The sequence below is a fragment of the Coturnix japonica genome, chromosome 12, assembly GCF_001577835.2.
Source record: "Coturnix japonica isolate 7356 chromosome 12, Coturnix japonica 2.1, whole genome shotgun sequence".
Lineage (NCBI taxonomy): Eukaryota > Metazoa > Chordata > Aves > Galliformes > Phasianidae > Coturnix > Coturnix japonica.
In genome coordinates this window covers 9,464,735-9,477,914 of record NC_029527.1, presented here as the reverse complement: position 1 = coordinate 9,477,914, position 13,180 = coordinate 9,464,735, and the positions used below count along the sequence as shown (strand labels likewise).

Here is a 13,180-nt window from a genome sequence, read left to right as displayed (position 1 = left end):
TTTCCTTCCTTACAGTACCATGCAGCTCAGAAACCCTCAAAGATGAGCCCACATTCCCTTTGCTGAGATGCATACAAAACATTTAACAACAAGCAGCACAGGCAGCTGCCTGTCCCACTAATGAGAACATTACTCACAGGTGCTCCAATCAGCCCAAACCCAGCCGTTGCCTCCCCACATGCACTCCCACTACCTTGCACAATATTCCCTCTGCATTTCAATTCCTATCGTAGCAAGACTCTAACCCAGTATGAAGGCACTTAGGTTAACACTCAGTGTAACACCATATCATTACACACAATATTTTCTAAGCTTGTCAGCCAGGCAACCCCACCAGCTGGCTGAAATTAACATTAACTGCAAGCAGAGAGATTCTTCTGTGCTTCAGGAAAAGAATGGAGTACAGAACTAGCCATAGTTCTAAAGAAGAATCAACTAAAGCAAAAACATATAGCAAAGCAGTAGTAACAGTTAATAGGATCACATTAAAAAAAAAAATCCCACAACTGCATCAATACATTTTTATATATATTATATATACATATATTATAATAATGTAAGTTCATACAATCACTTAAATATTACATCACTAGCACATCACATTTACACAACACTCTGTGCCTTGCAGGATTGCTAGCACTAAGAGCTGGATTTTCCCAGGTTTAAGAAGTTTATCTAGTGTAAGGACAGGTGGCAGCAGACAGAGATGCTTTAAAAACAAAAAGGACAGCAGTAAAAATCCAGTAATAAAGGAAGAATCACTTACTACTTTTTGAGGATCGGGGCTCACTGGACAATCCAAAGGAGACTCTCTCCAAGTAGACTTACTCTCCTTGCAGCTGCCAACCCTTAAATGAGGTTGGGGGGGTAGACCCAGGCTCACACAGGTGAAAATTGCTTCCACCTGTGCTCCCAGGGCTGGCTACGCCCCCTCACCAGGTGCTCAATCACTGGTTCAGGCCATGAATTGGCCATTGGTCACATCACCAACTGATCACACTGACTCTCACAGAGGAAGAAGCTCACGTATCAGGAATAAAATAAGAACCACACAAGCATTCTGCAATAAAAACGCTTCTTTGGGATAAATAAAATAAGTACATGTTCTGCAGTCCAGATTATGCACTTTGATCAAGACAAACAGGCCTGTGCAAAGCTGTGCTCTTCAGGTGGGTCAAGAACTCCAGAGCACAGACACTACTTTGCATGTGGGTTACAAGGTGCACAAGTTGACTTGTGTAGAAAAGAAAGGTTACCCTCCTGTGTGAAAGACAACGTGGCTTGATGTAAGCTATTTGGGAGAAAACGCAAATAAAATGGTAGTCTTGCCTTAACCTCACATTGCACTACAATCAAGGTAAAAAGTTTGCAGAAAACAGTGCAACAATAGCTTCAAACCTCACCCTCTGACACACTTAACCCATTCTTCTCTCCCAGTTGATAAATGAAGTTCAACCTCTGACCTTAAGCCCACACACTCCTGACAAGCATCCTTGGAGGTATTTAAGTGGAAAAACCTGTCAATCAGAGGGAATTACAGAATGTGATAGCAAAAATTTGCTATTTTTGTGCAAGACAAGTCATGAATTACTTGATGTCTTGTGTTAAAGACTATTACATTAAGCGATTTCAGGTGAAAAGAATTAAATCTTTGGGTTGCTGCAAGAGATTACACTTATCGTACAAAGTGGAATTAACCAGTTACGAGTCAGCTCAAGGGAGGGAGTTGATATAAAGTTATTTCACAAAGGGCTCTATAAACTTTGACATGCTTATTGTTACATTTGATGGTACATTCTAGTGGCTGAGCTGTGCCAGCTTAAATACTTTATATTGAGTCTTCTAATATTTTTAACTAAAACATATTTTTACCCATCTTTCTTATGTTTCCATAAGAGAGCCTGGCAGTCACAATTGATTCCTGATTTCCCAATTTCACAAGGATGTCATACCCTTCATTCCAAGCCAAATCCCTTTGTAGCACTTCAGAAGACAGAAATAAAATCACTGCTTCACAATTTTAGCGATAAAAGTTCTGAATAATTTATAGGTAGGAAGAGATGGAGAAGAGATGTACGACATACGAGTGATCATATTAGCATAGGACAGACTGATGAAATGTTTTTCAGAAGAAAGGAAGTTTAGTTACACCTTTGTAGATTATACTCAGAAAACTGCACCAGCAATCACTTTCAAAACATAAACGTTTCTAATGAAAGCACTGTATATCAGAGTAGTGATGCCAGTCAAGACAGCTGCCCTGTTAAAATGTTATGGCCTTCACAACACTGCAACAGACTTCTGTCCCTTTAAAACCTACAAACATAAGTTAAGCACAACCACAAAATAAAAGAAACCTAGTGTTTAGTGTTAAAATTGCAGAATTGCCTAAATAATTACATTTAATTACCCATTCCGGTTAAAAATAAATAAATAAATAAAGCACAACTCTCACTCCAGAAGTATCCATCCTCTGTGTTGCTGTAGGCTGACATCCCCACTAGTAATAGAAACTCCCCAAGATACACCTACTGTAGTTCTTACTGAGATGAGCAAATAACTGAGCACAGAAACAGTCCTTTGCTCTTCCTGTGTACCCATACAGATCAATGAAATTGAGACATTTAAAGTTTAACAGGCTCAGCAGATAGGGCAAATTGCATCCTTTGTCTCTACAATACTCCCTGATTCTGCCATTAGTGAAACATCTCCCACTATGGCATAAGGAAAACTGATGTGTGAGAAAGACTGCACATACTATACATACACAGTAAGCCTGAAGAAAAGATAATGTGGGGAAAAATTGAGTGAAATGCTTGAAACAAGACAAGGAGTGCAGTCATTCATATGTTACTGTGTGCTCCCTCGCTCCTCTACTCCCTAACAGCATCAATCATGATGGTCACTGGAGCGTACACATTGGAACAATAACTTTAGTTATTAAGAAAATCCTTCCTACCATTGGGTCAAACACCTGAGAGAGAAAATAGCATTAAGAACCACTTGACCAATCCCCTAGGAAGGGTTAAACCACTGCCTTTAAAATCTAGTCCAAAGTGTCTGCTTTTCCTTTTCTGTCTTCCTCTTCTAAAGTTGCTTGCGGAGCACTGACAGATTCCCCATGCTGAGCCCCAGCTGCAAAGTGGATTCAGGCAGGAAATAAAGGTGTTCAGTTCCTATTTGGACAAGGCTGCTATGTGTTAGTCACCCTATAGAGCAGCCAAGTAGGCTGTATCAAAGCGTCTCTGCTCAGCACACTGCCTCAATGGGAAACAGTGAGTAAAACACTCGCTTTCTCCTCAGTCTCTGTAATGGAAAAAGTAAAAAAAAAAAAAAACGCAACCCAAAAAGTCATCAGAAAAAAGTGAATCCAAAATTGATATACAACTTTTCTGAAACTTTTTGCATCCAAAGAGGTCTCTTCTAATCACCTCTGATACTTCTTATTTTCCAGACATCCTAGATGCTGCCATGAGGAAGTGAGTGATTGATTGGGGCTTCAAGATTTAATGTATTCACTGAACCTTGGTCTACTAGTAGCTTATATTCATCTCAATAAGAACTGAATCAGCAGGTCACACCGTACCACCAGAATAATTACAGACAGAACGCATGAGATTTTTAAAATCCACTACTTTTTGTGCAGTTTTAGTTTATATCAAGCGTGAATGACAAGGAAGGTGCAAAAAGGTGATAGCAAATGTTTAGCACAATAAATAGACAGCAGAATAATATGATAATCAGGCTCAGCCCTGCTATCTTTAGAGAGTCAAAACACAATTATTTTCAGTCCAAAGATTGATTTTTTCAGGGTTTTGTGTTCACCCAAACAACAACTCTAAAATTTGGCCCTATTCACACCTGAACTTTGAGGTACTTCATTACAATTTATAGTGAAACTCGGAGAGCAAAAACACATTTAAAACTATTTATAAAAGTAATCACTTCTACAGTCCACAATTTCCACACTTCAATTTGGATCTTATTTCTTCACATTTTGTTATTTACTCTGTAATTTCTGTTTATCCAAGAGTGCACTGTTCAGATGTAGTATCTTGCATTCAGCAAGGCCCTGCTTCTTACCCAATTTTTCACAGCTAAGCTCACAGGAGTAGAAGGTCAGTAAGTGACTCAACGGTATTAATATATAATTCAATTATTTTATACATTATTTTACTTGAGAATGTGAAGGGGTGATAATACTAGAGCCACAGAGCCATATTGAAAACAGACATCGGAGGAAAACACTTCTGGCTTTTAAGTCACTGGGCCATTTGACTATTGGCAAAATTACAGGAATTCTGTTCTTCCATGTGAAAAACAGTTTCTTTAGAAAGCACGTATTAAGCTGGATCTCTAACCTAATTACTATAATAGTTCCTGTGTCAGAGCTTGGTACCTACATGACTGCTGGATCAGGACCAGGAATGATTCTGCAAGAGCTCTTACTGAGCTGCAGGTATGTGCTGACACTTCAATTGGACTTAATGTTAGTGTACCTGCAATAGAGACAATGCTATCAGAGCATTATGAGACAGGGAAAGGTTCCCAATGTTAACAGGTGCTCTCAAGTTTTCTTTCATGAAAAAAGTACTTTTTCTCAACTAATAATGTTTAATACAACTCAGAATTTAATGTAGACAGGCAAAATTGTGTTAATAATGGGCCAGTTGATGACAGGTAAATCCTACAAGAACTGGAGCTCTACTAACAAACTTAATTCACAAAAGGTTCATCCTTGAAGCCACTTTCACTAAACTTAAACTATTCTTCACAGCTGTATTATAATCTGGTCTAGTTTTTCATAGAAGATTAAAATTTACAGAATTATGCAGGTAAAAGTGACAAAGTAGGACAACAGTGACACTAGAGAAATCACAGAATCACAGAATCGAAACCCTGGAGAAAAGAAAAATTGCTTCTCAGCTGGTCAACAGTAACTTGCATCCATTGTTACAAAGCAAAATTAAACTGGCAAACATTGGCAGTACTTGAGTGGTACCACAGGTAGATTTGTATCTGGGGAGGTGACATCCCACTGGTATACCCACGGACACAGTCTCTGCTCCTACAGAAACACAATATCCTAACCAGTGCAATGGAGCATCCTAAAAGTATATACCTCAAAGTCACAGCCACCACACAAGAGTGCGACAATCCCTCTTAGGAAGGTTAGGGTATATTTGATGATGTGTCAATCTGGGAAAGCACATGGAGTTCAACAAACTCCAGAACAGAAGAACCAGAATGTGCAACGATAGGATACTTTGCTTTTTAAAGTAATAGTGTGACTTCCTCATGACCTCTTCTGCCATTTTGGTATTGCCTCAGAATATGGGCTCTGTAACTAAATGACATCTATGGTGATGTGCGTGCCACAAAAAATTTAAAAGAGATGATGAAAAAAACAGAAAAAATGAAGCAGTTTATAACAAGACAACCTAAAATCTCTTCAGTGACTGAAAAAAATGAAGGATACCTACAGTAATACAAATGCCTACCTAATTTGATTACATCATGGAACCAAAAGAAATTGCTAATGAGGGATGAGAGCAGGCCAGCCTGGACAGCTTTTCTCCTAAGTAGTACATCTGCATTAATACAGTCTGTCATTCATTCTCAGTTCACAGAATCAAAGAATGGCTTGGGTTGGAAGGGACCTCAAGGATCATCACATTCCAGACCCACTCCCACAGGCAGCGTTGCCAACCACTAGATCATGCACTAGATCAGATTACCCAGAACCCCATCCAATCTCACCTTGAATACCTGCAGGGATAGGGTATCCACAGCCTCTCTGGGCAACCTGTTCCAGCACCTCACCGCTCTCTCAGTAAAAAAGTTAAGCCAGAATAGCTGAATTTCCTTTTGATATTTCTTCTGACAAAAAAATCCTACCGTCATTTCTCTGTCTTAGGGCCAAAAGCCCTGCTTTCCACACATGTACAGAGGTGATGAGGATTCACTGTCATTTCATACCTCCATTTACTTGTTCTAAAGTGTCAGTTCTGTGCTATAACTGCGTGTGCAATTTTACCACAGCTGACAGGAGTAAGTACTTTACTACTTTACCTGTTCCTCTTTATTTTGTTGCTCTGAATGGAGTGATAGCCATCTAAGCCTCTTGCTATGCCTGGAAAAACAAAAACAATTAATTATATTGCATTTTTACTACAAGTTAATGTATAATCTAAGCATAAAGGTCTCTAGAGACAAAAAAAAACAAGTATGCACTACAGCTGTGTTGGATGCTTCATTCAAGTGTATCCTGAAGCCATTAATTTGTTGACAATCTCTGTTGAAAGTATAACGTGAAAGGAACTTCACCTTGTATGGATATTTGGTAATGGTGCAACCCTTGCTGATCATACTCATTGAAAGTTCACTGCCTAAGAAGTCCTCCAGAAGAGCCTGTAGGAAAGCAAAAATGAGGTTAAGAAATAATTCCTCTGAAACTCTTCTAGTTGTCATAATAACTGAAAAGGAACTTCCTGAGTTGCCCCAGTATCATAAAAGATTCCAGTGAGAGACAATTAACCAGATTCTCTCCCGGTATAACAATCCAAACAAGAAGTTCGCTGTTCACATTTAATTAAACAATACATTAAATGCTGAGAAACGATTTTCAGATGGGGAAATTTCAGGTCATTATGTTGCAGCTTGCTGTTTGAAAGACTCAGGATGCAAATGTGCTTAAGCTACTGTCAACCACCAATAACTTGGCATAGTTAATCATTGTCGACGTAATCGAAATATTATTGAAATTATTATCATAACAGTTAGAAGCCACAGTAACATGTTAGGTGTGCCTGATATTAGATGCTGTAAAGAGGTAGAACAGAAAGATAGAAACCACTGTCAAAAGCTCATAGCCTACTTTGTTATATGAGGCAACAGGAGAATGGATACAAATAAGCAGGAAAAAGCACACTGAAAATGAGTAGGGCTTATAGCAAAATGCTCTGCTGAGATCCCCAGGCTTCTTGCTAATTTCACTATAAAAATGAATCCACATTTTTGTCTAGGAGGAGGGCTACAATCCTTCCAGCTGAGTATTACTATATACGTTCATACTACATGTGCACTGAGCAGCATCCAGCAGCAAGGCAGCAATGCTTGCAAATCACACACATTCACTGTACGTTCATTAGATTTTCATAGTGCACATAAGGAGCAGATCCCATGATCTCACTAGGAAAGTGTTTCAATATGCCCAAAAACGTCAGATAAATATTACACTTCAAAGAAGTGTATCCAGGATTGTGGCACTAAAAGGAGATGAAATATTTAAAATAAGCAATATACTTCTGCTCACACACAAACAATCTCTAGTAAATTAGCCCTAATGCTTAAGCATATGGACAAAGATGCTGCACAATGTCATCGAGAACCTGTGCAAGTCAGCACTCATTGCTCAGTTAGAAGCCCAGGATTCCAGCTTGGGGTGCAAGTTCCCATGCCCTACAGGAAGAGAATACCACACTTACATATTGTAAGTCAGCTACACTGTTGCCAGCTGTTCAAAATCAGACCGCCTTCCTTTGATGTATTTGCTGCCATCACAAGCATGCACCCTTGGCTGCCACCAGTAAGTGAGTAACTCACTATTATTTGTTGCTATGATTTCTTTTCCTCACATTTTCTAAACAGTTTTTAATCCTAAAACTTATCCATTCCCTACTCATATTGCAGTATGGGGGTGCCTACTCTGTAAAACTGCCATGTAGTTGAAAACTATTGTATATATTCATGACTAAAGCTAAACAAACTCCACGCGTGGTTCAAAAGTTCACTTACGATTTCAGTGCTTTGGAGTAGAAAACGATAAAAAAGCAGAAGAGAAAAAAGTTGAAAAATATAGGATGAAAAATGCAGGTGGGAGGGGGAAAGAGAAACTTGTAAATGAGAAGCAATTTGATTACCATATACAGTACACTTGTCAAATGCTATATTTCCCTGCTTTGATGTCTGAACCACAAGGGAAGGTTGTTTGCTACTTGTTCAGAGGCAGCTTGGCTTTGGTTTAGTGATTCAGCAGTTACCATTGGATCCTCTGCTCTGGACTTCTGCCAAACACAGCCCAGAGGATTTCATCAGTTGATTCCTGCACTAAGCTCAGTATCTTCTTGTTGAACTGGGGCATGTCTTTTAGGAAGACAGCTGTTCCTCACTGGATCCATAGGTGAGTTGTTTCAATTATTAATTTCCCTTGCTGTTAAAAAATTTGCACTTTATTTCCCATTTGAATTCGCCAACCTTTGTTCTAACAGTCACAGGTTTGTACCCTGATGACAGCTCATCTATCAGTTCAGCGTCAGACTATTCATATGTGTCAATGCAGTTACTGGGAAGGAAACGATTCTGTCTTTGGAAAGACTTTCCTTCAGATGGGGCAAGAAAAAACAACCTTTAATAAAAACTACTTGGGAAGAAAAAAAGCCTTTAATAAAATCACCTCTGTAACTAAAGAGGGAGAAACGATACAAGGAGAAACATTACAGGGAGCAATCAGTAATAGCACTAGCTAGAGTGACAAGCTTGAATGTGTGCAGCCTGAAAGGCAGCTGCTGATGCAAAACTAGAAGGACCTTTCAATGATTTCTGAATGACTCAGCAGTCCCATGATGCATTGTGCAAATCACTCCTAAAATGTAAGGGATGAGATATCAAGAAACTGTCTTTCTTTATTACCCAAACAAAATTACCGTAGCAAAAAGTTACTGTTGTTACTCTTTAATAACAGCAAAAGTGGGACTTTAGAGATGAACGGTGTTGCCACGTTTAACTCTTCTCCAATGTTTGCTGCTACTTGGAAATATGTAACCATCACAAATCACCAAAAACAATCACCCAAAGCAAAGAATAGAGCTAGAACAGGGAACAGACCTCTGGACTTTAGCACAGCACTAGTGAGGGCAACTCAGCTGGCTGAGGAGAATTCTCTTACACACATTCCATTAGTTTCTCTCCATGTAAGTTTCATTTCAAGTCTTCTTTTCCAGTTACCAAAATTTTTTATTTCAGGGATAGAAATGTCTGAAGCAAACAGAAGGCCTAATTTTTCTGTTAGAACTGTGAAGTAAGGTGACCCAGTGTTAACCAACACTCCCTAGATAATCCCAACTTTGATATTCTTTGTCTGAGAGATGCAAATGTGCACATTGTACGGAACAACACTTCTTAGCCTCACACAGAAAGCAGACACAGAAGTTATTCTCAGCCAGAACAGTTTGCTTTGCAGCCTGTGTCAGGCATGAAATTAAAAAACACCAAGAACTACAATCAGTTTCTCTTGCACATATCTACAATTTCATCTATGAAAGACTGGCGGGTACATCATTTAATACTCAGAGGTCTTGAATCAAATATGTATTTCTGACTTGTAAATGGCCAACCACATAGTTTGTTCAAAGCTATGCCACAAAGAGACTATGCGTTGTATCAGAGCAGCTAGGCAGCAGATAATGTGGAAGAACAAAACTGAAAGGCCGCATGAGAAAAGCTGCATATGAGCTGACTGCTGCTCTCTCTGCTACTGAAACTCTCTACAGAAGGTATGGCAGACCATATATGACATGACGGATTGCAAACAAACTGTTGACTTTCTATGTAGGGAGTACCAAAACAAGATGAATGTCTATCATACAGCAATTCAGCTTCTGCTGAGACAGAAATAGAGAGCTTGTCAGATTGTTCTGGCTTGCACAGTTTCAATCATGGACAAGCTGGCTTCCAGGAAGATTCACCATGAAGACCATATCCATTATGTCACACAAAGAGTCAGTAGTGGAAAGCTATGGCTGATGGATGACAGGAGAATACCAACAGTCACCATATGTGACTGTTTTATGAGGGACTCAAGGGGATTTACGGACCAAGACAAAGCATGACAACACTGGCCATCTCACGGGAAAAAATGGACTCATCACAGGTTGCCAAGGTGTAAGGAAGTGTTGGGCCCATCTCTTTCAGTTTTGTTTCAGCAACAGCACAACCACCAGCAGAAATGCGTTGGACTCACTCCTGGGAACGTTTGGTTAAGTTACTAGCCATAGCAAGGATGCATCACTTAGGCACTATTTATCTGCACTGTGAATATCAGGATTTGCTTTTGAACTGCCCTAAGTTTGTCTAACCTGTCCGCTTAACACAATGCTCAACTGATGAAGAACTGATGCACAGCACTTGGCACATACCTGTCCTTTTTTCTGCCACTTCCATAAACAGGTCTAAACTGCATATATGCTCACTTTTTCTGAGCAAGTTTCGAACAACCATGTCAATTCTGGAAGTCTATTCCATCCAGATCAAGTTTTCCATTAGAATGAAGGTTTCAAAATTGTTCTGCCCACCAGATGTTCTCTCCCCACACAGCATGTCCATACGGGAGAAGTTCCCATAAGCATTCTGCAGTGCATACTCATCAGCAAGCTTTTATCTTCCCCAGGCGCACACTGACATGACATCCCAGACCACAGAAGAAAATTCTCAGATACACTGTGTACTGCTGTATACCTACATACCATTTTATGAACTGTAAATGTAAACTTGATTCACAGAAGAAGAGCAGTGTTTGTAAAACCTGTAATTTAGCTATCACACACCAAAACCAAGATAAGGGAATCAATGGAGGCATGCATCCTCAGCTGAGGAATCAGCTGCCAGTTCATTAAAGCAACAGAAGCTGGAAACACACATTTTATTTCTCATTTCTACACACAAAAATCATATTGGGCCGCAGATTCAGTTACTGTTCTTCCACTATTTTGAAAATATTAATAGAGGTTTATACGCTAAGTAGCATTGTATCTCATAGAACCTCGTCTTTGTGTGACTGCACTTTGAGTGATTTTTGCACATTCCCCTTTTAGACAAAAGCAGTTTAACAAATTAAATCAAGAGACACCGCTGGGATAAGGAAGTTATAATATAATGATATTAGAGTCTAAATACTCTGCCTACAGCAGGCCTGGAATAGGAATCCTCACAGATACTTCTGAATTTTGTGAGAAAAGGAATTTCATTAAAACCAATTGGCAATTTGTCTTTATCCACAGACACGTTTCAGAGCAATGCTGATGATTTTGTCAGGGCTCACAGTTCTCAACTGCTGACCTACTCGTGTGTCCAAGAACTGCACTCCAGCAACATGGACTGCATTTATTGGGCCACTGAATCAAACAGAAAACCATTTGTTAATTTAGAAATCACTTACCCTAATCAGAATCACAATTCTAATACGACTATGTGCAACAGCAATGTGAAAAAGAGTACTCAGTGACACCAAAAGAAAACAAAGACAAATATATATGAAAACCAGGTAGCAGAAGAGAGACTCAACAAGAAATCAGACCTTAAGATAAGAACCAACATGAAATTCAAACTACACTTTTTACTTGGAAATCTGGTATGTGGTACCCTTCCACAAATGCAGTTTTTTACTTTGCCAATGCATTAACTATTAGCACTGTGGCTGTCACGTTACCAAAGAGCCACTTACTTAAGAGAAGTCCAAAAAAGTAAGTCTTGTGGAAAATCCTAATTTAACAGCATTCCTACAAAATAATTTCAGCCTCGTAGGCACCTCATGACTCGGATTTTGTGCAGTCACATATGTGCACAATCACAGACTCTAGCACGTGTTATAAAACAATTCATCATCATCAGGTACAAGGCAACAGACAGCCAAGCATGGTAAGTTACGCAACTTACCATATTTTCAGTTAAGCTTCCTATTATTATTAATGCCTATCACTATGAAATTCTGATGCCACGACAGTATTTACAGGCTACAATCAAACTAAGCTATCCACTATGCAACACCTGTAAGCAGTTCACCCTACCCCAAAAGACATCAAAGCAGAACTCTGGATCTTTCAAAGTTTGTCCTTCTTGAAACCTTGGTTTCACATTTCACTTTGCATTGGCTATTCCATCATTTTTCAAACCTTTCTGGTTATTCTACCTGTCAAGGAGATGTGCATTAGCCTCCAACAGGAAAAGGCCGTGTACCTGTAAGTGAAAAGCAATTAAGTTAATAATGAAAACAGTCAAGGTTTGTGTAGCACTGTCAGAAAAATCAGAGATTTATTAATGGTACATTGGTTGGGGAAGAGAAATGTTAACTCCTGTTCAGTTAACTTGTATATGCTTTGTACACATTTTGCTTTTGTGAGAACTAGGGAGTTAAACTGTATTAATAGAGGCCTATTAAGGGGGCAAGTTTGTGTTCACAAAACCTTTTGACCTACCAATCAATATTCACTAGTTCCAACCACACATTGATATAAATGAACTGCAAGCTTTTCCTTTCGCAACGAGAGAGCTGTGAAGGTTTAAATGAGTTTATGGGGGATAGGGAGAGAACATGAACAATTCCATCTACAAGCAGCAGAAGTACGCTTGAATTTTGTGGATTTGTGTCAAATAGGTCACAAAATACTTCAGATGAGGATAAACTGGGCACCTGAAATTCTGAAAATTTGGACCCTGTGACTAACTTCTTAGGAACTGGCTTGCCATTGCCATTCCCAAACTTGCAGCATCCTTAACCCATCACAGCACATTCTCACTCCAGTTAGCCCAGGTATAGCTCTGTGCTAACATTTATACATGGAAATTACAGGAATCTTGAATGCAAGCCTGAGGAATCTTGAAATCTGACTCACTGCAAGACTCATAGGGATCCAATTTGCAGATATGGCCTAGAGCTACCCCTTCCTTTCCACACTTTATTTTCTGTCCAACTTCATTTTTGCACTGGAATAAAGAAAAGGGGACATGTTGCTGAAGTATTTATTTCAGTCCATGACCACTTGAAATCAGAACTGACTCATAAATAAAGCAGCACTGGCAGGTTTGGGGTGAGAATATCTGATTTACAGACAGCAACACTTTGTGCAGAAATAGCCTTGATTAGTAGCCATCTTCATTTAGTAGCTGCCTACTTACGACACGGTTTATAATAGACATTGCCTTCATTCATTAGCTGTTCTTGTTTAGTACAATATTTGTTCCTTTATCACACACACCTTTAAGCAAAGCTGCAGGGGAAAGCAATTAAATGCAATCGAAGCAATGCCGTCTAAACAAAGATATACAGGATGCTCCCTCTGCTAACATTGCTGAAGGCCATGATTGTAATTTATAACTAAACAAATGCCCATATGTATGACATTAC

General features: G+C 39.2%; 2 long non-coding RNA genes across 12 annotated transcripts in view; both read right to left on the bottom strand.

The window, feature by feature from the left end:
- LOC107319941 overlaps positions 1–11,329 on the bottom strand; it is a 204,153-nt gene extending 192,824 nt beyond the window's left edge. For 3 of the 11 annotated variants that reach the window (XR_004308758.1, XR_004308757.1, XR_004308761.1), the window contains exons 1-3: positions 11,216–11,329; positions 6,328–6,411; positions 6,073–6,133 (exon numbers count right to left, since the gene is read on the bottom strand). This is a non-coding gene — a long non-coding RNA (uncharacterized LOC107319941). The remainder of the gene's footprint in view (positions 1–6,072; positions 6,134–6,327; positions 6,412–11,215) is intronic. The other 8 variants (XR_004308751.1, XR_004308752.1, XR_004308756.1 and 5 more) reach the window with 5 other exon arrangements.
- A 539-nt stretch (positions 11,330–11,868) lies between these two features.
- The window catches only part of LOC107319793, a 52,582-nt gene continuing 51,270 nt past the window's right edge, over positions 11,869–13,180 (bottom strand). Inside the window, exon 6 of the long non-coding RNA XR_001557943.2 lies at positions 11,869–12,012. This is a non-coding gene — a long non-coding RNA (uncharacterized LOC107319793). The remainder of the gene's footprint in view (positions 12,013–13,180) is intronic.